This window comes from Papio anubis, chromosome 12 (assembly GCF_008728515.1).
Source record: "Papio anubis isolate 15944 chromosome 12, Panubis1.0, whole genome shotgun sequence".
Classification (NCBI taxonomy): Eukaryota; Metazoa; Chordata; class Mammalia; order Primates; family Cercopithecidae; genus Papio; species Papio anubis.
The window spans coordinates 101,189,915-101,217,070 of record NC_044987.1 but is presented as its reverse complement, the minus strand read 5'-3'; the positions used below and the strand labels follow the sequence as shown (position 1 = coordinate 101,217,070).

Sequence of the window (27,156 nt, the reverse complement as noted above, 5' to 3'; positions counted from 1 at the left end):
CTGTAAAAGAGGAATTATAATCCACTCCATCCTTCAGCAAAACAGGGAAAAAAATATTGGGATAAAGAGATAACAAGGATTTTTCTGCCTTTGCGCTTTAAGAACTATGTGTTCTCTACTAGGAAAGGAAGATGCCCACACAAGTATTGTATGATGGCTCAAATGATAAAATTTGTATTCCCAGCTCCTTGGGGTAAATTTTTTCTCCAACATCCTTGCTGTGCTATTACCATCATTATCACCTTTAATGTCATTGATAAACGTGCTATTAAAAGGATGTTATGAATTGTTCTGGTTTATTGCAACATGAATTTTTTAAAATCAAAAGCTTTAATGTGTAGATAATAGTCACAGTGTTTACCCATGACTCTTGGAATATATAAAATATTGACATGGCCACTCAAACCTTCTCAACATGTTCAGCTACCATCTTTAGCTATCTTTGATGTGTGCATCATACTCACAATTCAGACCTGATCAGATCAGCCAAGGTCTACCCAGATCATTTTATTTTATTTTTTTTGGCTTTATCTGAAGTTAATAACTTAATGAAACTCTTGCTGTGGAATATGCAACAACATATTTGGAGGGAGCAGGTAGGGCTGGTTATGACAGTCTTATTTTTTGTGCCAACCAAAGCGTTGCAATATGAATTAGTCCCTCCAAACTGCTTACTCTCATAATTAAATCTGCTCTAGGAATAGCTGTTTTATAACTGTTACAAATCAAAGTACTATGCCACTGAAGTATTCACTTGCCAGGAGACTGTGACATCTCATCTGTTAAAAAGATGATGTTTAAAAACAGCTACTTCTCCTTTTCTTTTTGAAAGATTGTTTCACTGAATGCACATTTCCTTGAGTTGTATTGAGGGAAATGGGAGTTGAATCAGCAGCACTTACACAATGTATGACTCCTATGACTCTTCTCCCAGGAGCATGGGGATTTGCATGGCTTAGCAGACTGGAGGCTGTAATGATAGAACTCAGAGTGGGTTGGGAGCAGTGGAATGTCTAAGGATATATAAGGCCCATGGTGTCCATTTTTCAGAATTCACTTCTTTAGAAGCAGACAGTGCTTTTGAGGACAAAGCTAATAGTACCTAATTCCTTGGGTGTTCATTGTGAAATGCTATTATCCATGGTAAGGCAATTTGCTATTAATATGGATGTAATACAACACACTATCAAAATTTCCACTGTAATGCAGCTTTCATAAATGTCTATTAGTCAGCAACAGCTCCTGTTTCATAGTTTGAATTAACCTCTTTGAAGATGAGTGAACATTTTCTGCACAGCACAGCAGCATGTAGCTAGCTGCAAATGGAGTGGGGTTGAGGGAGAATTAGTTACTTACGTAGAGCATGGCTTCATCACGTGGACGAACATATGGTACAAGTCCAGACAGTGTGAGCCACACAAAATATGTCTCTTCATTAACTATTGGAAACTCAACAACAAAATAGAACATATGCAACTAAAAACTTGTTTATTATTTACTTCAGTTTAATGATTATCAACTTAATCTGTTGAGCATATATGGTTAGATGTTCCTGGGTTTTATGCCTCTGATGAAAGTAGGATTATTTTATTCTACCAGTTTTTGCAATTAGGAATTAAGAAATTGTGAATGAAGTACAAGATCAAGTTAATAACAAATTAATTCTGACAAATCAGAAGGATTTGAACACAGAGACTTGGAAAAGAGTGTAAATCTTTGAATAAAGATAATTTTGAAATGCAGATGAGTAAAATCGTATCTTTGAATCTGAAAATAGATATAAAGAAAAAGAAGGCCTATAAAAATAGGAAATCTTGGTAAATGTCTTTTTTTCCATATTTTACTTTTTAAAATTCTATTCTTTCTATTCATCTGCATGAGTGACTCTTGTTCTTATCCAGGGGTCCATATCTCATCTCCTTTATTGGACCATGGACTCAAGATAAGAAAACAAGCTTCATTTCTCTCTATATCTCCTTCAGTGCCTAGCATGTTGCTTTACACTTAGTGAATATTTAAAAGTTGTTTGTTGAATCAAAGTATGAGTTAAGTGGTGGTGATTTACGCCGGCTGTATATAATTCACCATTTTAAAACAAGTAAGTGAACATATGCCAAATTTCTTAAGCAGATCCCTGCTCTATTTACATTAAACCTTTCCTAATTTCCTTAAGGTATATTCTGATGCATGTCATAACTGATGATCACATTAGGGGGTTCTGGCTCATGTGGGTCATAGGCATATCATTTAAAAAAAAAAAAAAAAGCTGTATAAAATTTCTTCTACCAAGCCTGCTTTTGCAGGATGGGTTAACAAACCACATAACTCTTTGCCCACATAAATTTAATGTACTGATGTTATCAAATTTACAATACGGAGAATATATTTGAATTCTATTTTTTGGCAAAAAAATAATTCTTGGCCTGGAAAGAAATGCAAATAGATGTCCTAAATTTGCAAATATTTGCTTGGCACCGTCACTAGATTTATTTAATGCTATGACTTAAACATATTTTAATAGATTTCCACCATAAAAAGACAGTAAAAGAGTTTGGCCTGCTCAAATAAAATGATGAATAAATAAATATAGCAGCTAATAATAGAAAGAAATATGACATAAATAATGGTAAGCTGAAAAGTAATTGTAGAAGTTTATGGTTATTGGGCTGAATCTAATATGATACTAAATTTCTACTGGCTTTTCAAGAGTTGTCCTAATTAATCAATTGGTAATTGCAGCTATGATTACCAGGTGTGATTATGATTAATTGCCAATATTGATTGATCCTTCAATAATTCTGGCATGTTCTTCCAAACAGAATCTCTGCTGCATTAAGGAGGATTTGAGAGGCATAGTTATTAAAAGCAAATAACCAAACCCTTCATTCTTATTACAAATATGTCCTCAGGGCACAAGATTTGTAATGGTGAAATCATGGATAGATTCACAGTAGGGGAAAGCCAAGAGAGGACGACATTATTCCACAGATTATTTTAATGAAATAGACTCATTGAGGAGATGGAGTGTATATTTTATAATGATTCATTTACTTCGGATTTACATTTATTATACCCCCTACTAGTTGAGCCTTCTTTCATTATCACAGAATGATCTCTTCAGCCCAGCCCGATCACTGCCGTTCTCAGTCCTAAGGGGGGTGAAAATAAATATCTCTGTGCTTTTCTAACTGCCACATTATTTTTTGTAAGAAAGGTTAATTGTTAAGTTTTTTAAGGAAGTTTCAGGAACTTCAGCAAAGGAAATATTTTTTCTGGCTTACATCATAAATGAGAAAGTCTTGAAAGTCATTTTCTCTAATGTGTCATTAACCTAGTGCCGACCGGAGGTGGTAGTTATATTATCAGGGAGCAGTGACACCATGCAGCCTAAAAGGGTGGCTTGTTACCATGACAGCTCCCCAAAACCACAAATAGAATTTATCTTAGAAGAGCTTCTCACTTCAGACTGAAGTAGTGACTTCAGTAAGGTGAGATCATTGGAAAATGCTGAAAATCTCACTCATTTTCTAAAAAGAAAGAAAGGAAACTATTACATATGTTCCACAAGGGCAGGGAACCTGTCTGTTATGTTTCATTGCAGCCTGAGACCTTTTAAAGTGCCTAACACAGGGTGGAAATTTAATAAATAATTGCTGAATAAATGAATGAACACATGTGCACACTCCCAGATGTTCAGACTTGGCATGTATTGACCATCGATTCAATATACACATTTATATATTGCATTGCATACATGATGTTGCATTATCTACATACAATCTTCCTAACAACCACATGAAGGAGGCTCAATTAGTAACACTATTTTAGAAATGTGGAAATAACTTTGAAAGGTAAGTAACAGTCAAATCCACATAATTAGTAATTGATGGTTGAACCAAAGGACTTGAGCTACGCTTGCTAAAGCTACAAGATCCATGCTTTTAGCTATTGTAATATTCTAATTTTCAAAAATGTCCAGAAGGTTAATTGCATTTTTCCTCTTTTGCAAAACAACCTATTAAGTTACTTGAGTTAATAGCAGAATTTGGACTTGAGACCATCAGTCTGTTGCCAAATATCCACCCACTGCTTCCCCCTCACCTTTACCTTCTGTGTACCCACTTCTTCAATGTGAATACCCTGCTCAGAGAGACTGTTCTTCAATATTCAAATGATGTCATTCTCATTCCTAACTCTATGGCCTGATGCATGGTCTTTTGTTAGTTTCCAGTTGCCACTGTGACACGTTACCACACACTTAGTAACTTAAAGCAACACAAATTTATTGTTTCATAGTTCTAGGTGTGAGAAGTCTAAAATCAGTCTTGCTGGGCCAAAAAGATACTAACAGGCTTGTTCCTTCTGAAGACTCTAGAGGAGAATTCATTTCCTTGCCTTTGCCAATTTCTAGGTGTCATGTGCATTCCTTGACTAGTGCTCCCTTTGTCCATCTTCAAAGGCAGCTGCACAGTGTTGTCACATTCTGTTTACAGACTCTGCCCCTGAAATCACATCATTTCCTTGGACTGATTCCCCTGCCTCCAGTTTCTAAAGAGCCTTGTGATTACATTGTGCCCACCCAGATAATTTAGGATAATCTCCCTATCTCAAGATCCTTAATTTAATTGTATCTGCAAAGTCTTTTTGGCCATATACGGTCACATTCACAGAGTTTGGGAATTAGAACATTGACATCCTTGGGGAGCCATCCTTCAGCCACTACAGACCTGCATATGGTCTCATTTTGTTCCTTTGACTTCCCCAGGCAACCATATTCAATTTACCTAAAGGACATCCATCTACTCACTTCTGAAACTGGATTAATAATATAGCCAGCATTAAAAAATAAAGAACCATGGTTCAGATGTTTTTCAGTATCATTTATGCTTGGTGAGTTTTGGAAGCCACATCGATACTGTTCAACTAGAGACTATGTAATGGTAGTTGAAATAATTATGAAAATCATGACAGAACATGAAGACACTTATATTTTCAGTAAAGAAAGCAAGACACAAAATACTATCAGCCTTGTAATATTCATGTATTTGAATATGGCTAGAAGAAAATAGAATGTGATTTAATTTGTGGGAAATTATGAGCATTCTTATTTAAATTTTGCTGTACTATTATGTTATTTTCAGTTTCCCACCTCTTCCATGTGACTTTCTAGTAAACATTAGCCTTCATTGATACTCTGTCTTCTCCAAACTATGCTTTATAAAGTATATCACAAAATTTATCTCACAGTTTTACATGCAGGAATCATTTCTACCCAACAGAGTGTATCTCCTGGATTCTCAAGCCACCTAGCATGTAACTGAATATTTGATACAAGATCTATAAACTATATTAAGTTCAACATATATTTGTGGAATATTGTTTGCAGTGTCACCAGGTGTCCTACTTTTCCTGGACTAGAACAATTTATGCCTACCTTCTTGTAGGAATTACTAAGAGTACCCCTTTCACTCCAAAGAGTATTCTGGGCCAGGTGCGGGGGCTCACGCCTGTAATCCCAGCACTTTGGGAGGCTGAGGAGGGTGGATCCCCTGAGGTCAGGAATTTGACACCAGCCTTGCCAGCATGGTGAAACCTTGTTTCTACTAAGATACAAGAACTAGCTGGGCGGGGTGGGGTGCCTGTAGTCCCAGATACTCTGGAAGCTGAGGCAGGAGAATTGCTTGAACCCGGGAGGTGGAGGTTGCAGTGAGCCGAGATCACACCATTGCACTTCAGCCTGGGTGACAGAGTGAGACTTCATCTCTTAAATTAAAAAAAAAAAAAAAACTATTCTGGTTTGAAAGATAAATTATTTAATTTTCCTAAATATATACCAAGTATTGTGGGTTGGTCTTGGTGATAACTGTAAACCTTGCTTCCTAATCTTAACAAGTGGGCATTAAATAATTTGAGACATAGTGTGGTAAGCAGATTAATGGCCCCCTCAAACATATCCACATCCTAATCCAGTAGAGCCTCTGAATATATACTATACAGCATAGAGGCATTAAGGTTGCAGATGAAATTAAGGTTCCTAATCAGTTGACCTTAAAATAGGAAGTTTACCTTGGATTATCCATGTAGGTCCAATGCAATAGTCACACGGGTTTTTAAAGGGGAAGGAGGGAAGTAGAAGGGAAAGGTGACCATGGAAGAAAGACACAGAGAGATGCAATAGTGCTGGCTTTGAAGATGGAGTAGGACACAAGTCAGAAATACAGGTTATATCAAGAAGCTGGTGAATGTAAGAGGACACAGCCTTTCCTAGAGCCTCTAGAAGGAATACAGCCCTGCCAACACCTTGATTTTAACCCTGTGATGTGCATGATAAACCTCTGATCTCCGGAACGGTAAGATAATACATTTGCACTGTTTTAAGCACTACTTTTGGGGTAATTTGTGGCAGCAACAATGCAAAATTAATCCAGAGTTACAGTTTTGCCTCGACCATAATACAGGCAAGTAAAGTGGATAAGTCGGCAAAAGAATCCTAGGACATCTGATGGTAGCCAATGCCCTGAGGGTGAGCATAGAGCAGAGTGCGAGATGGAGGTGTAGCCCAGCAGCAGGACAGAATGAGTGGGTTGGGCTCATGTGCCAGGTTCACCCAGCAGAGGGTACACATCCCCTTTCTTTTTTCTTTGGGTCATCACCTTCATTATTTTTCAATTACAATATGGTCAATCAATTTTCGAAAATTGCTTTCTAGTCCAACAATATGATTGACAATAATGGTGACCTACCCTTCTGGTTATCCCAGAACTAAAAAATGTCCTGGGTTGAGGCACTTTCAGTACAAAAATCAGGGCAATCCCAGGGAAATTGGAATGTTTGGTTACCCTAAACAAGGCATCATATGTTATTTATTCAAAAAGCAATTCTTAAGTGAGAATGTTTAGTATAAATAGCAATAAAAAGAAAAGAAAATAATAATAAAATAATAATAAAATAAAAAAAAATAAAACTAATAGAACAATTTCATTGGAAATAAAATTTTTTAAATCTCAAAAAAATAAAAAAGAAAATACAAATAAAACTAATCTTTGAGTATTATAGCTTTAAAACTTTGGGCTAGGACATTAAAATATATAACGAGATACTCTTAGACATCCCCACTAAAAAATAATCTGCTTAAGCTCAATTTTGAGAAAGTACTACATTTAAATTTGTGTAGGCTGCCTTATTCTAATAAGGAACACAAGAATAAGATAAGCCAAATCAGTTTTTTACTCATGATGTTATGGAACTGTATAATGGAAGTGACTCTCTATTTGTGAAAACATATTTCTGAGAGATCCTCCTCTCTGTGGGATGACTAAGAGACCTGAGACAGGAACAGGGAGAGTCTGAGTGGGTGAGGCCTTCACCCTCCATTCCTGTTAGAACCAGCAGAATCTACAGTCATTTCATTTGCAAAGGGCTCTTTGGTCAAAACATAATAAAGACCGCTGTTTTCTTTTTTTCTTTTTTTTTTTTTTTTTTGAGACGGAGTCACACTCTGTCACCCAGGCTGGAGTGCAGTGGCCGGACCTCAGCTCACTGCAAGCTCCGCCTCCCAGGTTTACGCCATTCTCCTGCCTCAGCCTCCCGAGTAGCTGGGACTACAGGCGCCCGCCACCTCGCCCGGCTAGTTTTTTGTGTTTTTAGTAGAGACGGGGTTTCACCGTGTTAGCCAGGATGGTCTCGTGATCCGCCCGTCTCGGGCTCCCAAAGTGCTGGGATTACAGGCTTGAGCCACCGCGCCCGGCCGAGACCAATGTTTTCAATCAAAACTATTATATCATAAATAAAGGCCCAAAGAGGGAAGGGATTTGTCCAAAGTCACTGAGCAAGCCACCACCTAAGCTCCTGACTAGACTTAGTTGCCTTTCTTCATTCACCTATAATCACCATAGGAATACATGGAAATGTAGTTCTTTTGTTAGAGTATCTTGTCAGATGTCTGAAGAGTGAAACAAATACCAACCTTCTAATGACACAGCAAGTTGGAAAGTCCACATGGTTTGCTGCTACACAAAATCATAACATTAAGTGTTGGAACCAGAAGGGATCATTTATCAATTCTCTCCTTCTACAACTGAAGTACAGGGAGGTTAAATGAGGTTTGTTGAGATCATCCCACTAAGAGCAGCAACAGCACTGGAACTCCAGGGGAATTTCGTTATATCATATGACTTCCCTTTGCTGTCACTTGTAGTTATTGTTCCTTTGGCTTCTTAAATGAATATTTCTACTCAAGTCCAGCCTTTTGTTTAAATTCTAACTATACTTAGTATTGCCAGGATATAGTGTGAAAGTAGTAAAGCTTTAATTGCTGAATAATTAAGAACTGAGGAGAGGAAAATAAAGACTAGATTTTCTTACCAAGTCAAGTCAACATTTAATTGTCCTCTAAGCCATCTGAGAGTTTTAGAAAGAACTTAAAAGAAGAGTGCTGAACTATCTATTCTTCATCCTACATCCACGTTCTCATTGAACATTGTCAGCAGTTAAAATAAATAAGTATTTTACTAAGAAAAGAAAGGGGCTTTTATATGGAAGGTCCTATGCTGGCTACTTTACATACTTTCAATCAACACATACAGCACCCCATGGGATAGATTTTTTTTATTAAGACCCTTTATGTTGCAAGTGACAAAGTCATAACACAAGCCATGTGCTATGGTTTGAATGTTCCCTCCAAACTCATGTTGAAACTTAATCCCTAATGTGGCAGTATTGAGAGGTAAGATCTTTAAGAGATGATTAGATCACAAGGACTCTGCATTCATGAATGGATTAATCTGCTTATGGATTAATGAATTAAAGCATTAGTGGATTAACGGGGTATCATGGTGGATTTACAAGAAGAAAAAGAGACAACTGAGCATAGCATGTTAGCACATTCAGTCCCCTTACGATGTGATGCCCTGTATCACCTCAGGACTCTGTGTGGAGATACCACCAGCAAGAAGGCCCTCATCAGATGTGGTCCCTTGACCACATTTCTGCCTCTGTAACTGTAAGAAATAAATCCCTTTAACCTATTAATTACCTAGTTTCGGGTAGTCCGAAATAATCAAGAGGAAATAGATGAAGCCGGTGTTTTAAACACAAATGAGCGTTGAGGGTCTCATATAGTTGAGAATTCTAGGAACGTTAATATCCCTTAAAGAATGTGAGTCTCAGAAACTTTTGTTTCTGTCTTCCTCAAACTCTCCTTCTCTTCATGATGTAGCATTATTTATTTCTTACACTGCAGAATAGAATGGACAACTTGGAGTTATAGGCTTAAATCATCTGAAAAACTAGGAGAATGCGAGTTAGCCTGGCTTGGGCCATGCACCATCACTGTGACAAACTTTGTGGCTAAGAAGATAGACATTAAGATTAATGAAATCTAAGTGACATGAAAAATTCTATATCCCTGGACTGGAAGAGTATGGGAATAGACAGAGCCCTGGAGACCATGTTAAGTGGGAAGGAGCACTTTCCCAAAGAAAGAGGAGTTCTGTTAAAAAAACAGAGGAGGGCTATTGAATCAGCAAATGTAAAGAAATATTCATTAGGGTGTAATTATCTTTATGTAGGGATGAGTATATGAGATATCAGGAATATTTGATAGTGCTTTTAATGTTTGCACAACTAATAAATACATAATGGCCCAGAATATGAGCCCAATTTCATCTGGTTCCAATTTGTTCTCTTTCTGCTGTAAGCCTTGCAACACTGCGATATTCATAGACCCTTGCTTTTCTTTACAAACATTAGAATTACTATATTCAATTCAGTAATAGAACTCAAAATAGCACTACTGAATTGTAAAAATGATTATTTTATTGGGGGATATAAAATATAAACAATTTCTCTGGAAATTGTTTAGCAAGGAGCATGACTTTTGTTGTGTTTTTCAATGTTTTCAAAGGGATTTCGAAATCTTTTAAAGCCATTAATGGAGTATTTTAGTGGCTTGAAATGTCCTTTTACATGGTCTGAAGATTTTTCTCACCAACCCAGCTCATCATCAAAACATTACCATCTTAACTGTTCCAATGGAGTAAAACAAATCCTTCTCTCCTATAATGCTCCTATAATGCTAATAGGATTTTTAATTGTTTCACTTTATAGGATGCAGAAAATTTGGCCAAAGAATAAAAATTCTAAAAAAAAAAAAAAAATCCTGACACCTTGGAATTCACTTTCAATAATTTATTCTAGAGAAATAATGACAAGTTTATAAATTTGATTTCACAGGAATTCTTCAAAGTATTAGAAAAGATAAAATAGAAAACAATGCAAACACTAAGCAATAGAGGATTGGTTAAATGAATTATGACAATGATAATACCTAACATTTATTGAGCCCATGCAATGACTCAAATATTGTGCACACTATTCATGGCACTTATTTATCTCATTCCATCCTCACAATAAGAAAATTACAAAGTAGGTGTTATTACCATTTTCTCCCTTGTCTTCTTCTGCAGTGAAAAATAATAAAACAAAACAAATAAACAAATGACAGACTGTGACTTAAAGCGATAAAGCTAAATGCAAGAATATCTAGTTTTTAATTAGCAGAGCCCAGACTCGAATTTGGGTTTATCTGACTCCAAAATGCATGCATTTAAACACTATGGTATATTGTTATGTATTCGAACAATGACAGAATATCCCATGATTTACAAAAATCGTATAAATCTATAAGCCTGAAGAGGTATTTAGAAAAATTATTCAGTTAAAAAAAGAGGTAGCAACTAAGAATGTATACTGGGACTCTCAGTTTTTTAATTAATATTTACTTGTCTGTATTTTTAGAAACCAACTTGTTAAGCATGTCTATCTTTATGTAATAAAACAGCCCATTTTTATGCAACTCATTATATTTTTCTGTAATGAATTAATTGTTTACAATGAGGATAAAATACTTTTCTAATTATTAGAGTCAATTAACAATTTCCACTTTGGAAAAAAGAAAATAATGAAATATTTTGTCTATCATTTGTGATCTCCTTCCGTCTAACTTGATAATTCTTCTTGTCAGATACTGTAGTTATTGGAATTTAGATTGTTTGCTTGTTGTATCCAAACCTTCCCAATAAGAAATATTTGATACCTAAGATAGTAGGCACCTGGCTAACAGGATAACAAAATAGAATTTCTAACATAGAGGCTCTAGATTATAACTGAATCATAATGCTTCCTCTTGGGAAACATCTGCAAGGGCTGAAAATTTTTTTTAATGAGTTAATCAAATATTTTTCAACCTCCAGAAAGATTCAAGATTCATTCAACTCTGGCAAGTGATTAGGCTTTCTGCTTAATCCCCTGCCGAATTCATATCTTGCTAATCCTGTGTTGTTCCCTGAATGATTGCAAAACTCTGAGTCACTAACGCTCCAATATACAAAATAAGAATTATTCTTCCCTTGACCAAGAGTACTTTTCAGAACCTGCAGAATATCTCCCTGCATTTTAAAGATGCAGGAAAACTATAAAGTGAAAATTATTTTAAAAGAAAATAAATTCCTTTAATTAAATCATTGACTAAATTATCAGGCAATGTTAAAGGGGTTTTACGTTCCTCATGTCTGTAAAAGTACAAATAGAAAGTTCTGAGTCGTTTTCACCTCCTTCTTCCAATTGTGCTGTAGTCATTAGAAAGCCCAAACCAGGGTCAGAATCGCATGTACATTCAACACTCTTCATTGACAGACAATGTATAGGAAACATGTTTTTGTCATGATGTAAAAGAGCTTTCAAACCCAATGTCTAAATGAAATATGGATCTTAGATTTAACAGTGACATTTTACAACACCCATCCTCTATGACTTCAAACCACTTTTCTTGCAAGCCCACAGGGATTCTTGCCCTAAATCCTGGAATAACAAAATAGCTTTTAAAATGTTCCTGAGGTGTTTGGCCTACTTGTTAAATCTGCTGCCATCAATTGGTGACAAGTGAAGAGGAGAATAAGGCATTCATAAATCTTCAAGCTTGGGTTCTGACTATACATATTAAAGACAGAAAACTTCCCTTTCTCTTTGTGCTAACAGCCATGCAATTCCTGAATATTGATAGGCATACATTTTATTCTACAGAAATAGAAGTGTTTCGACAAAGAAACCAACAGAATGAATCTTATTCTACTTTGAGCTTAATGGTCAAATTTGAGATATATTGATGTAGGAAAAGGAATACACAAGACTGAGTTAAAAACTTTCGAAAAGATGGAGATAAGAACAGAGTTTAGGTCAATGTATCAAAGCTTCAATACCTGAAAGGTTTCTAAGCACTCTAACTAATAAGTGATTTCCTGTCCACCAAAGTGTTTTGTTTCTCTATCAATAGAAATTGGCTTATCCGCTACCTGTAGAGTTACCCTAGGCTCGGCGAGGGTGACAGGGGTCTCTGAGTGTGGGCACCGTCAGTCGTCGTCCAGGTGTAGGAGCTTTGAGGAGAGGCACCACGTTGAGGCGCAATGCCTGCCCTGCTGGCGGGGCAATCAGACTTCCAGTGTCCTTGTTGGCAGGTTGGGCACGATGTGGTAGGCAGGCGAGGATTTGGACACAGTTTTGCCTAATGCCCAGTTGTGCCACACTTAAGGCATGGACGAGACGGAGTGGCCAGCTTGGCCTGGGGACACTGGTTTGCCTAGTGTCCTGGGTCTCCGCATTTATAGCAGGAGCCCTTGGGAGACTTGCCCTGTGTCTTCCCTGCTGGCAGAGTCGGCAACGCTGGTTGGAGGGCAGCCACTAGAGCTTGCGCCTGAAGCACAGCCCTTCTTTTCTCCTTGTCTAGCTCTGCGGCCTCAGCTGCTTCTTCTCTGGAGTTAAAAACTTTAAAGGCCAATTTTCCTGTATGGGAGTCTGAGGCCCATCTTCAACCTTTTTTAGCTTTTTTCGAATATCTGAGGCTGACTGGGAAATAAAATAGGAGGCTAGGACAGCTGCCCCAGCTGGGGAAGTGGGCTAGCTGGGTAAATTGGGCCAGTGCCTCTGTAAGGCGATTTAGGAAGGAAGCCGGGTTCTCATCTGGGTGTTGGATAATTTCCTTTAATTTATCAAAATTGACCACTTTGTTAGAGGCTGCCTGCATACTGGCTAAGAGACATTGAATCATAATGTCCTCCTATGGCGGCCGGGCTGCTGTGGTTGGTAGTCCCAATCTGGTTCTATGGACGGGACAGCCATCTCTCCTAACGGGACAGTGGCGTCAGTTAAATGCCATCGATCTGCATGTTGCCTGGCAGCTGCAAGAATACGCTCTCTTTCCTCTGGGTTAAGGGAGGAGGACAAAATGACCTGTAAGTCATGCCAGGTTAGATCATATGCCTGACATAGGTATCGAAACTCCTTGGAATACAGGGTGGGGTTAGCAGAGAAATCGCCCAGCCGTTTTTCAATCTTGAAAAGATCTGCCAAGGAAAAAGGGACATGGACTCTAACTAGTCCTTCGGCTCCGGCAACCTCTCGGAGGGGGGCCAACAAACTAACAGGGGAGGTTGAAACAGACTGACCAGTCGGGTAGGTTGAGACCGGCTGACCAGTAGAGGGGGTTGGGGCAGGCTGACTGGTAGAGGGCTGACTAGTGGGGGCCGCTACCATGGTCTTGGAGCGAGTGTGGGCGGAAATGGGAGAGGTAAGAGGAGTGGCTGAGGGAGGGGCGGTAGGAGGAGCATAGGGAGGGGGGTTGGTAGGTCGGGAGGGAGGTGCCCCGCCGTGGGCCTCATCTGAGATGGAAGTAGAATCTTCCTCTGCTTGTGGTGTGGGGGCCGAGGGCTGGGTTTTAACTAAGACCTGGGCCATTGAACACTGGGCGCACAGGTCTGGGCGAGAGCGCAAGTCCCAAAAGCCTTGGACATAGATAATCTCTGACCACTTTCCAAGCCTTTGACAGAAGTTAGAGAGATCTGATAGAATGTTATAGTCAAGTGTGCCGTCTGGTGGCCATTGAGACTGGTTGTCTAATTTATATTGTGGCCATGCCACAGTGGAGAGGAAAATTAGCCGCTTTCGTTTTAAATCTTGAGCTAAATGTAAGGCTTCCAAGTTTTGGAGGAGACACCCTAAGGGGGTGTTCCTAGGGATTTTGGATTATGAGGTTCCCATTGTTTAACCACCAGAAATGGAAACCGACCTCACGCAGTGGCAAAGCGTCCTTTGCTGCTGCTAGAGACCGGGGGCTCCTGGAGCCACTAACGGAGAATTGAGGAACTTCAAGACGGACGTCTCCGGGTTGAAGGCCTCACTGCGCCAAAGGGTGGCTACGTCCTTGGGCGTACCTATGACTCCAGGCCAAGGACACGGAAACGGACGGAGATGGTTAACAAAGGGGAGTACTCACCGAAGAAGAAATTCTCAGAGAGGCACCAGTGGAAAGCTGGAACACTTGTTCGGTGTTGGTGGCTGGTTGGGTTGGGAGCTGGTTCGCTGGGGAGGAGGTTCCTCAGACCCCTAGGGGATGTTGAGGAAGGGTCTCCTCCCAGATCAGGTTTCGGCACCAGCTGTTTTGTTTCTCAATCAATAAAGGCCAAAATGAGCGAAGAAAGTGGCAGCCTTTTATTTGCAAATATGCATATACTCTCAGACGAGGTTCTCTGGTCCTCAGGTGTGGGGGGGCCAGGGAAGTCGCGCCGGCGCTCTCGGGTGATGTTCTCCGGTCCACGAATGTGGGGAGCTGAAGAAGTCACACTGGCTCCTGCCAGTGGCAGACTTTTATGCATTGGTACTGGAAGGGGGAGGGCAGTGGGCGGGATAAGGGCGTGATAGGGGCGTCTCCGTAGGCATGGCCGGGTAAGTTTCGATCTCTTCCGATTGATGTCACCTGGCGCATGCTCGGTTGATCTGCATCTTCCCGGGCGTGGGCTGCATTTGCCCGCGCGTGGAAAAGTTGGTGAGGAAGAACCCAGAAGCAACATGGATTATGCCTTCTTGTTCACCTTCCTCCATCTTGTCCTTTCTCCTTCACCCAAACACAAAGTTCCTCCCAACTCTTGACTTTCCTACCATAGACATTACTTTTCTTTACTATCTAGAAATATCCTTACCTCACATAAGCAATATTGAGAAAATTATCTCTTTGTGTTACAGTGTTTGTAATAAAACTATACGATAATCAAATATACTACAATCACCTGAACTATTCCCCAATTTTAGATCTGTCAAAACCTGTAAATACAGCTAGCTTCTTCTAATAATTGAGAAATTCAGGAGTTAAACCAGTATTTACTAACCTTCAGTTCTCTCACCCTCTTTTTTCGTCCTCTTTGCCCAGCTGTTGCTAACAACCAAAAGAGAGAAAGATGTTATGTATCAACTCATTAATTTGAAAATCAAGGTCTACAAGGCAGTATACTAAATATAACTGGCACCCAATAAAATCCAGTCTCTGAGTAAAGTCACTCTAAAGGAATAACAACCCTGTAAAATATTATAGCAGAAATAATTCTAGTGTTTACTTGGTCTCTGGAGAAAAATGCTAAAAAGTATGGACTGAAGGAGAGTAATGGGCAGAATTAAGAGCAGTGGTTCTCAACCAGAAAAGTTTTGAATCCTGTGAGAACACTTGGCAATGACTGTAGGTTTTTTGTTGTTGGTGTTATTACTACTGGAGGGCTACTCCAGAAGTGGGAAGAGACCAGGGACAGCGATGCTACTAAACACAGTATACAGGGCAGAACTACAACAAAGAATTTTCCAGTCCAAAATTTCAAAAGCGCCAAATTTGAGAAATCCTATTCTTAAGTGTTTTTCAAAAATCTTCCTAGTATGGTGACTCACACCTGTAATCTCAGTGCTTTGAGAGGCCAAGGTAGGAGGACTGCTTGAGACCAGGAGCTCGAGACCACTGGGCAACATAGTGAGACCTCATCTCTACAAAAACATTTGAAAATTAGCTGGTTGTGGTGGCACATACCTGTATTCACAGCTACTTGGGAGGCTGAGGTAGGAGGACTGCTTGAGCCTGGGGAGTTTGAGGCTGCAGTGAGCCATGGCTTCACCACTGGGCCCTAGCCTGGGTGACAGAAACCCTGTCTAAAAATAAATAAATAAATAAATAAAAAGAAGAAGAAAAGACTAAAATAAGGAATCTCCCCAATTTCATATTCCAACTCCTGAGCATGGCATTAAAATTACAAACTAATTCCAGAATTTTTCAGTATATAGGAGAAAGGAGTTTTTCTTGTGTATTTTGCAGAAACTAAAATGTAAAAAGAAAGCAAGTGAGACGAGGCAGGATTTTACACTAAATATAAAGATGAGATGCTGACAGCTGTGAACTGTAAGAACAACTCCTAAGGCAGCCCCTAACTGATTCAGCTCCACTCCCAGCCTCACTGAGGTTAGCATCAAAAATTATCATCTTTAGAAGTAATAAACTCCTTGGTCCTGTATTCTCAAGTCATATGAAGGTAGATAAATAAGGGAGCTTTATGAGGTGATGCAAATGGACAGTTGAGGGAAGAAAGAAAACTTTAGTTTTAGAAAATAGATATGTGTTCTTTGCTGTCATCGGTCGCAATACAAAAACCTGCGAAGTAAGTATCTTAAAATGTTTATGAAGCCTATGGTCCTCCCAGTAGGTAAGCATTTCACATGGCCATTTTAATATTTTATAGGAAATGTGCTATGGTGTGTTTGGCTTATCCAGCAAAGTGATAGTCCAGGGAAAAGAATATACATCTGCTCATTTTTTTGCCATGTAAGATTCTGGTGTGTACATGTATATTATACTGAAATAATTCTAGCAGTCAAGACTTCTCTTTCTTTTCTTCTTATTCTTAGTAGAAAATGTGTCACTGGAAGACTCTACAATAAATTACGAATTATTGAAATGTGAGTGTATAAGCACTATTCTAAGCCAGGTACATAAACTTACTTCTGAAAGTTCTTCAGGAACAAATTTAATATTAGTTAGATAACAGAATGTATCTCATAAGCTATTAAAAATGTATTTAACTAAATATTTTTCAGAGATTAAAAATCATGTTTTTGAAAAAATTTAAAGAACATGGGAAAAAAGAAAGATGCAGAAATTATTTGGTTATAATTTGATTAAAAATAAACATAACCATATATATGTTGAAAGAGAACTTTGATAAAAAGTAAAAACAGTAGTGGTTACCATTGTTGAATGATTATAAACAGTTTTTACTTTTTAAAAATGTTTATGTTTCCAAATTTTTCATCAATGAAAATATTTTACTGCTGAGAGAAAAAGAAATGTTTTATTTTTAAAAGGACCTACAGATAATTTTTTAAAAATCTAACACATTGCTAAAACCATTTCCATATCAGTTCTATCCACTCTTACCTTGGAAAACAGAGAGCAGAATGAATTTGTAATAATTGAAGGCAGTAAACAACAAAATGTGGCCAAATCCATAAATGCATTTACTTAGCAAAGCAATTCTTTGCAGCTGCAACAGTTGGAATCAGTTACTGAAGATTTTCATGCTGTAATATCAGCAGAGTCTCAACTTCTGGGGTTGGAGCTGGGGAAAAAGTCACTTATATTGGGCAGAGAGGCTAAGAAAAGAGCAATTTGATCAGAAATGGCTTCATTTCAACAATTATTATGCTATTATCCTGTGCTTGAAGATAAACAGTTTAGGTGGGGTCATGATTTAGCAGTCTCTTAAGACCATACTGTTTAATTAGCATGGCTCTTAAAAAAACTAAGCTCAGCTCACTTCTCATTGGGTCTATAGGAAACGAAAGTGTGTTTTTCTGTACTATTGGCATTTTTCTAGCTTTATTAGCCTTGTGGTATACATGGTACAAATGAGAGGTCATTTTTGACTAAGAAAACTCAGTGGGCAGGGACTGGGCCAAGATAACAAAATCCCTGTAAGAGTTGAGAATAGCACACCTCTAATGTTCAAGATCCACAGGCAGCTCATACCTCATGTTTTACTTTTGCAAAACTTTATTTGCATTGTTTTCTGTTTGTTTATTTGTTTGTTTGGTTGGTTGGATTCTTAGAGCAGCCTACACCGTTTATCAAAATTCTTTCATTGCAACAGTCTCCTGGGCATTTGAATTTTGAGAAATGTTGCTTTTAGTAGTAATTTTCTCATCATTCCTTGGACCTAGGGAAATAATTAGGCATGTAAAGCTTTACAAAGAAATACTTATAGGTACAAACCTGTATATGTACTAGGACAATCCCGAGGTCCCTTCTAACCTGCAAACTTTTATATCTAATGGTCTGCTAGGAATCTCCACTTGAATGTCTCATATACAATTCAAATTAGCAGAAGGCTAAATGTTGAATTCTTGATCTACACTTCTAGCATTGTATTCACTCTATAAAAGCAGATATTCTCATTATCACTTAAGCAGGAAACTATGACGTTTTTGACAAGTCTTTTGTAAGCACCTAACATCCCAGTTATCTGCAAGTCTTTTTGATTCTACCTCAAGGATAGATCTAGGAGCTATCCATTCTCTCCATTTTCACTTTCAGCCTCTTAGTTCTTGCCACCATTGCAGCCTCTCTAGCTATCACACTTTTCCCCCCACTGTCATCATTCCTCTTACAATAGCCAAATGGCTTCTTATAAATCATAGCACAGATTCACCTCTTTTTTGGCAACAGCCTATCAATGTCTTTTCATTTCATGTAGACTAACACCCAGATTCTTTAACATATCACTGATGGTGATTTCACTTTTGCTGCTTCTTTAAATTACCTTCTGGCCAATTTCCCCTCTATATGCCACACTCCAGTCACCCTGTGCTTCTTTCATTTCCTCAAACACAGCAATGTTTTCTCCAGCATTAAGGCTCTCTTCTAGGCAAGTTTATGCCATTCAGTGGGAAAACATTTGCCTGTTCTTTAAATCAAGGTCAAAATGTTTCTTTTTTCTTCTTTTTCTTCTTCTTCTTTTTTTTTTTTTTTTTGCCATAGCCCTGAGTGAAATAGTAAATACTTCTCCAAGTTGAGAGTGGAGGTCTAACTTGGTGTGTAACTGGAGAGGAGGTCCCACATACGAAAATCAGGCACTAAAACTTAGACTTGAAGCCTCTCTTGCATTCCTGCAATAACTAACCTAGTTTCTACCACTTCAGTACCAGAGGTATGGCTCTGCTAAGTTCTTGAATTCATTACCCTAACAGAGTAGTTTAAATATGACTCCTTACATGTTAGTAATAATTGAAGACTTGTATTATACCATGTATCAAATCTGGTAGCTCAGTAAAAGTGTAGACTTTAGATACAAAGTATGGGTTATTTTTATAGGGTTCTTATTTTTTCAAAAGTAGGGCAGAGTGCTGTTTTAATGGCTTAGCTTTGACTTTTAAGCATAGAACAAATATAAATTGTGCTATAACACCTGTTAAAATCCAGGCCTTGATGCTATCTAATGTATAATAGTCTCTCCATCATAAGTCACCCTCACCGAAGAAGTTACTTCGAATTACACAACCTGAAGACTTAGGCAGGCAGTGCCTATAGACACAAACATATTTTTATAGTGTGTTTCCCTTCTGTATTATTTCAACTCCTACACTGCTTACATATTTATAGAAGCCTCTGGTGATTCTTAATGATGTTGTTCAGTCTGGTTTCTTAATAATTTCCTTGGTTTTATGCTAACATTCCTGCCGTTGATTGTTCCCTTATTTTAATTATGCCACACTCTAAGCAGTGCTTCTGGGAGTGGGTTGAAGTTTTCACTGCAGTACATTACAGGTGAAAACAATTTTTAATGTCCCATTAGAGCAATAATTTTTCCTTTGCACTTTGGCAGGGGTGGGTGGGTGCATAAGGCCCTATCAATACTAGAACAATCACATTCCTTGACTGTAGGAGCTGACGGCCACTTGTAGTGAGTTAGGAAATATAAATTATGGTGACTAAAACCTATTGAACCCGTGTTACATACAGACCAGAATAAGTAATCTACATTCATTCTGTCATTTATCACTGTAATAAGTTATATGCATATATTATGTGCATATGCATATGTTATTTGCATGTCCAGTTGACACACATGAAAACAGAAGCTCAGAGAATTTCAGTACCATGTCCAAAGCCATCCATAAGCAAGCGATGGCAAGAAACAAGCCCTAATCTGATGCTATAGCCCATACTTTTAACCACTCTGCTATGCTTTCTTTCAACTGAAAACAACTTCTCAACCCATCCTAAAAGTAGAAAGAACACACACACACACACACACGTGCACACACACTTTTCCTTGCTTACAAGCTACAAGCATCAAGGTTTTTTTTTTTTTTTAAAGTAGTTAGTTGTTAATTAGTTTAAGAAGAAATGGTTGCAATGCTCAAGGTTGAAGATAAATCCTATCACCGTTGCTAAAATTTGGCTGACATAACATATTGTCAAAAGAATGTAACTTTGGAATCAAGATTACTGATTCTGATTCTAAATGCTGAGATAACTGTGTATTCTCAGTGAAATTAGGCAATTTCTTAAACCCTCTGAATCTCAGTTCCTACATCTATAGATGGAAATAATACATACATAAGAAATGTTAAGTACTAAATTAGGAAATGCATACAGGATGCCTGGACACAATCTCTGTCATATATTTTTCAAATCAATATTAGTCTCCTCTAGTTTCTAGTTCTATTATTATCTACAGAATAATAAACAAATGATTCTCTTTATTTTTTCTCTTGCAACCATCATTAAGGACCACTAGATGCCCTTAGAGATGGCTGCCAATAACTTTACTGACCCCATTTCCTACTCAGTCAACTTTTAGCTTCACTGCCCACCTTGTTGTTCTTTTACTGCACTAGAAACATTCCAGTTTTAGGGGCCTTTACACTGGCTATTCCCTTTGCCTGGTGTTATGTTCCTTAGACATCTGCTTGACTTTCTCCCTCATCATCTTAAAGTCTTTGGTCAAATGTCACCTTCTCAATGAGGACAATGAGGGCATTTCTGACCATCTAATTAAGAATTGTACATATACACCCCTCACTCTCTGAATGCCTCCTGAGCTTGATTCTTCTTAATGATTTATTGAGATTTAATTGTTTTATTTATTGTATGTCTTCCTCACCCACTGGAATATAAACTCTATGAGAATAGGAACGTTTGTTCACTGGTTTATTTCCTGTATCTCGGACAATAACTGGTATGTAATAGATGCTCAATAAATATTTATTAAATGAATAATTTTGAATGACTATTTTCAATAAATAAAATTAAGAAATATCATTATGGAATGTGTTGAACTAAACCCTTCGTGGGATCAGATGTAAGACTGAAGTATCAGTATAATTAGAGAAATGTTATTCAGATACAGTATGTTTGATTGTCCATTAGCTCCACATTTTTATAAAGCCATTCTTTTTGAAGACTTCATTTTCTGCAACTGCTTTAGGTCCATGGCAAAATTAAGAGAAATGTGCAAAGATTTATCATATACGTCCTTCCCCCACATCCTCCTAAGAGTAGTACATTTCTTTTTTTTTTTCTTTTTTTCTTTTTTTTGAGACGGGAGTCTTGCTCTCGCTCTGTGTCCCAGGCTGGAGTGCAGTGGCCGGATCTCAGCTCACTGCAAGCTCCACCTCCCGGGTTCACGCCATTCTCCTGCCTCAGCCTCCCGAGTAGCTGGGATTACAGGTGCCCGCCACCACGCCCGGCTAGTTTTTTGTATTTTTTTAGTAGAGATGGGGTTTCACCGTGTTAGCCAGGATGGTCTCTATCTCCTGACCTCGTGATCCGCCCGTCTAGGCCTCCCAAAGTGCTGGGATTACAGGCTTGAGCCACTGCGCCCGGCCGAGTAGTACATTTCCTACAATGAATGAACCTACATTAACATATCATCATCACCCGAAGTCTGTAGTTTATGTTAGGGTTCACTCAGTGTAGTCATTCTAAGGTTTGGACAAACGTGTGATGCCATGTAGACACCGTTATAGCATCTTGCAGAGTAATTCAACTGCTGCGAAAATCCTCTGGGCTATGCTTTGTCCATCCTCTGTCCCCAGTCTGGAAACCACTGATCTTTTTATTACCTTTATAGTTTTGCCTTTTCTAAAAAGGCATATAATTGGAATTATATATTATTACATGTATTCTTTCTGGATTTACTTCTTTCCTTTTGTAATATGCATTTAACATTCCTTTATGTTTTTAATGGCTTGGTAGCTGTTTTATTTTTAGCAATTAATATTTCATTGTCTATATATACCACAGTTTATCCATTCACATAGTGCTTCAAAGCATCTTGGTTGTTTCCAACTTGTGGCAGTTATGAACAAAGCTTCTGTAAAGAATTCCATGCAATTTTTTTGTGGTCATAGGTTTTCTACTTTTTTTGATACATATAAAAAAGCATGATTGCTAGATATTATGCTAAGAGTGTGTTTAGTTTTGTAAGAAACTTCCAAAGTGGCTGCACATTTTTGCATTCCCGCTGGCAGTGAATGAGTTTTCCTGTTCCCCTACATCCTCACCAGCTTTTGCTGTTGTCAGTGCTTTATATTTTGGTCATTTTAATAAGTATGTAGTGGAAATTTATTGTCTTAATTTGCAATTTACTAATGACATGTGATGTTGGACATCTTTTCATATGTTCATTTCCCATCTGTATATCTTCTTTGATGAAATGTCGAATCAAGTCTTTTGCCCATTTTTTTAATCAGGTTGTTCATTTCCTTATTGTTGAATTTTAAAATATTTTTGTATATTTTGGATGAGACTCCTTTATTAGATATATCTTTTGCAAATGTTTTCTTCCAGTCTGTGACTTGTCCTTTCATTCTCTTGACAGTGTCTTTAGCAAAGCAGAAGTTTGTTTGTATTCAATTTTAATAAAGTCATTTTTTTCCTTTATGAATTTTGGCATTGTTACTATAGCTAAAAAGTTGTTGCCACACTCGAGGTTATCTAGGTTTTCTTCTGCATTATCTTCTGGGAGCTTATGAGTTTGTGTTTTAATATCTATGGCTATGATTCATTTTGAGTTAATTTTTATGAAACATGTAAAGTCTGTGTCTAGATTCACTTTTTGGAAATGTAGGTTCAGTTTTGACAGTCTATGTGTTGAAAAACTTATCTTTGCTTCATTGTACTGCTGTTGTTTCTTCATCAAAGATTACTTGGCTGAATTTATGTGAGCCTATCTTTGGGCTCTCTATTCTGTTGCATTGCTCTATTTTTTAGTTCTTAACATCACACTGTCATGATTACTGTAGCTTTGTAACAAATCTGGAAGTTGGATAGTGTGAGTCCTCAAACTTTGTTCTTCTCCTTTACTATTGCATTATGTTATAGGTCTTTTGCCTCTCCATAAAAACTTTAGAATTAGACTGTCAATGTCCACAAAATAACTTGCTGAGCTTTAAGATCATGCCAAATCTATAGATTAATTTGTGAAGGACTAATATCTTGATAAGATTAAGTTTTCTTATCCATCAACATGGGACATACTTCTATTTATTTAGTTATTTGTAAATTTTGTTCATCAAACTTTGTAGTTTTCTTCAGACAGATATTTACCATATTTTATTAAATGTATGCCTAAATATTTCATTTTGGGAGTACTGTTGTAAATGTATTGTGTTTGTAATTTCAAGTTCCTCTTGTTTATTGCAGTGTATAGGAAAGAATTTTATATATATATATATGTGTGTGTATATATATATATTATCCTTGTTTCCTGTAACCTTCCTATGGTCACTTATTTCTGGGAACATTTCCATTAATTTTTTAGGACTGTCTAAATAAACAATCATGTCATCTGCAAGCAAGGATCATTTTGCTTCTTCCTTCCATATATGTGTACGTGTTATTTTCTTGTCTTGTCTTATTGCATTACCTAGAACCTCTAGTGCTATGTTCTAAAGGATCAATGAGAGAGAATATCCTTATCTTGTTCCTGATCTCAGTGGGAAAGCTTCTAGTTTCTCAGCATTAAGTATTATATTAGCTGTAGATTTGTGGTAGGTAATTATTTATCAAGTTAGGAAAATTCTCTTCTATTTCTAGTTTACCTAGGATTTTTTTGAAATTATTATTAAATAATAACATTATTATTAAAAAATTATTTTTATATTGAACCAGTCTTGCATACCTAGGATAAATCTCACTTGTACATGGTGTATAATTATTTTTATACATAATTGGGTTTGATTTGATAACGTATTTTTGTTGTTTTTGGATTTTTGCATGTATGTTCATAAGAGACATTGGTCTATCATTTTCTTTTCTTGCAACATATTTGTTTAGTTTGGTATTAGAATAATTCTGGTCTCATGGAAGGAGTTAGAAAGTATGACCTCTTATATCTTATGAAAGAGATTGTAGATTTTAAAGAACTCATATCATTTATTCTTTAAATGTTTGGTAAAACTCAACAGTGAACAGACTTGAGCCTGATGACTTATATTTGGGGAGGTTATTAATTATTGATTCAGTTTATTTCAGAGATATAGGCCCATTCAAATTGTCTAATTCTTCTTGTGTGAGTTTTACCAGATTGTGTCTTTCAAGAAAACAGTCCATTTCATTTAGATGATCATATATGTGGGCATAAGGGTTCTTCTTAATAATCCTTAATTTACACTCTTAATGTCCCTTGGATCTGTAGTGATGTCATATTCTCTCTTTCATTTCTGATATTAGTAATTGTGTCCTCTATATTTTATTTTTCTTAGTTAGCTTGACTAGAGCTTTACAGCTTTTATTGATCTTTTTAAGAACCAGCTTTTGGTTTCATTAATTTTCTCTATTGCTTCCCTGTTTTCAATTCCATTGATTTATGCTTAAATTTTTATCTTTTCTTGTGCTTACTTTAAATTTAATTTGTTTTTTCTACTTCCTTAAGATTAAAACTTACATTACTGATTTAGAACATGCTTCTTTTGTAATACATGTATTTAATGCTATATATTTTCCTTTAAGGGCTCCATTTACTGCATTCCACATATTTTGGTAAGTTGTATTTTCATTCCCTTTTAGTTCCAAATATTTTCATTGCTCTTAACATTTGTTCTTTGACCCATATTTTATTTAGAACTATGTTGTTTAATATTCAAATATTTGGAAATTTTCCAGCTATTTTTCAGTTAATGATTTCCAACCTAATTCCCTCGTGATCTGAGAGCAGACTTGGTATGATTTTTATTTCTTTAGATTTGTTGTGTTTTATATCACAGAATGTGGTGTATCTTGATGAATGTTCCATGTAAGTTTAAGAAGAATGTATATTCTATGTATTTCATCTGATGAAATACTCTGTAGATATTAATTATATTCAGTATGGTGCTGTTGAGCTCTACTATGTTCTTACTGATTTTCTGCCTGCTGGATACATCCACTTCTGATAGAGAGCTATTGAAGTCTCAAACAATTATAGCAAATTCATCTATTTCTCCTTGCAGTTCTACCAGTTTTTGCCTCATATAATCTGATAATTTTATTTTCAGCGCATATATATTATTAGAATAAGAAAATAAAAATGTTTATTTTACCTTCACTTATTCCATCTTTGATGGTCTTCGTTTCTCTAGGAAGACTCATGTTTCTGACCTATATTATTTTCTTTCTTTATAAATAAACTGGAAACAAATTCTCTCAATTGTTGTTTGTTCTAGAAAGTATTTCTTCCTCATGTTGATGGATAATTTCTCAGGGTACAGAATTCTACTTGGTGTTATTTTTTCTCACAAGATTTTAAATGTTTCACTCCACTCTTTTTGTGTTTGCACAGCTTCTCAGGTGACATCAAATGTAATTTTTATCTTTGTCCTCTCTCTATATGTTTTCCTCTACCTTCTTTCAGAATTTTTTCTTTTTTTAAAAAAAATATTATTTTCTATTTTTAAACCTTCTTTCTTCTCTTTTCCTCAACCACCTCACCTTTATTAACATATAATAAACAAATAAAAACTATATATATGAAAATGTACATGATGTTTTGATACATGAACACATAATGAAATTGTTAAATCGACCTAGTTAACATATCCATAACATCACTTACTAATATGGTTTGTCTGTGTGTCCCCACCCAAATCTGACCTTGAACTGGGTTCCTATAATCCCGAAGTGTCATGGGAGGGACCCAGTGGGAGGTAATTTAATAATGGGGTCGGTTATCCTCATGCTGTTCTGGTGACAGTGGGTGAGTTCTCACAAGATCTCATGGTTTTATAAGGAACTTCCCCCCTTTTGCTCAGCACATCTCCTTCCTGCTGCTATGTGAAGAAGAATGTATTTTCTTCCCCTTCTGCCATGATTGTAAGTTTTCTAAGGCCTCCTCAGCCATGTGTAACTGTGAGTCAATTAAATCTCTTTCCTTTATAAATTACCCGGTCTTTGGCAGTTATTTACAGCAGTGTAAGAACAGACTAACACAATAAATTGGTAACAGGTAGTGGGGTGCTGCTGTAAAGATACTTGAAAATGTGGAAGTGACTTTGGAACTGGGTAACAGGCAGAGGCTGAAACAGTTTGGAGGACTCAGAAGAAGACAAGAAAATGTGAGAAAGTTTGGAACTTCCTAGAGACTTGAATGGCTTGGACCAAAAAGCTGATAGTGATATAGACAATGATTTCCAGGCTGAGGTGGTCTCCAATAGAGATGAGGAACTTGTTGGGAACTATAATAAAGGTGACTCTTGCTATGTTATATCAAAGAGACTGGCAGCATTTTGCCCCTGGCCTGGAGATTTGTGGAACTTTGAAATTGAGAGATGGTTTAGAGTATCTACTGGAAAAAATTTCTAAGCAGTAAAGCATTCAAGAGATGACTCAGGTTCTGTTAAAAGCATTCAGTTTTATGTATTCACAAAGATATGATTTGGAATTGGAACTTACTGTTTAAAAGAGAATCAGCATAAAAATTTCACAAAGTTTGCAGCCTGGCTATAGGCTGTAGAAAAGAAAAACCTATTTTCCCAGGAGAAGTTCAAGCCAGCTGCAGAAATTTGCATAACTATTGAGGAGCCAAATGTTAATGTCCAAGACAATGGGAAAAATATCTCCAGGGCATGTCGGAGGCAGCCCCTACTATCACACGCCCAGAGGCCTAAGAAGATAAAATAGTTTTGTGGGCCAGGCCCAGGGCCTTGCTGCTTTGCGCAGTCTTGGGACTTGGTGCCCTGTGTCCCAGTTGTGGCTAAAAGAGGCCAACGTACAGCTCAGGCCATTGCTTCACAGGGTGCAAGTCCCAAGCTTTGGCC

General features: G+C 37.2%; 1 protein-coding gene across 2 annotated transcripts in view; it reads right to left on the bottom strand.

The window, feature by feature from the left end:
• Positions 1–27,156, bottom strand: part of LOC103877537 (endogenous retrovirus group K member 8 Gag polyprotein-like) — a 376,678-nt gene that overhangs the window by 47,481 nt on the left and 302,041 nt on the right. Inside the window, exon 10 of one of the 2 annotated variants that reach the window (XR_002517017.2) lies at positions 17,186–18,074. The exons of the other annotated variant lie outside the window; for it this stretch is intronic. The gene's annotated coding sequence lies outside the window, so the exon portion shown is untranslated. Of the gene's footprint in view, positions 1–17,185; positions 18,075–27,156 lie in introns of those variants that run through there. 2 annotated transcript variants of the gene reach the window in all.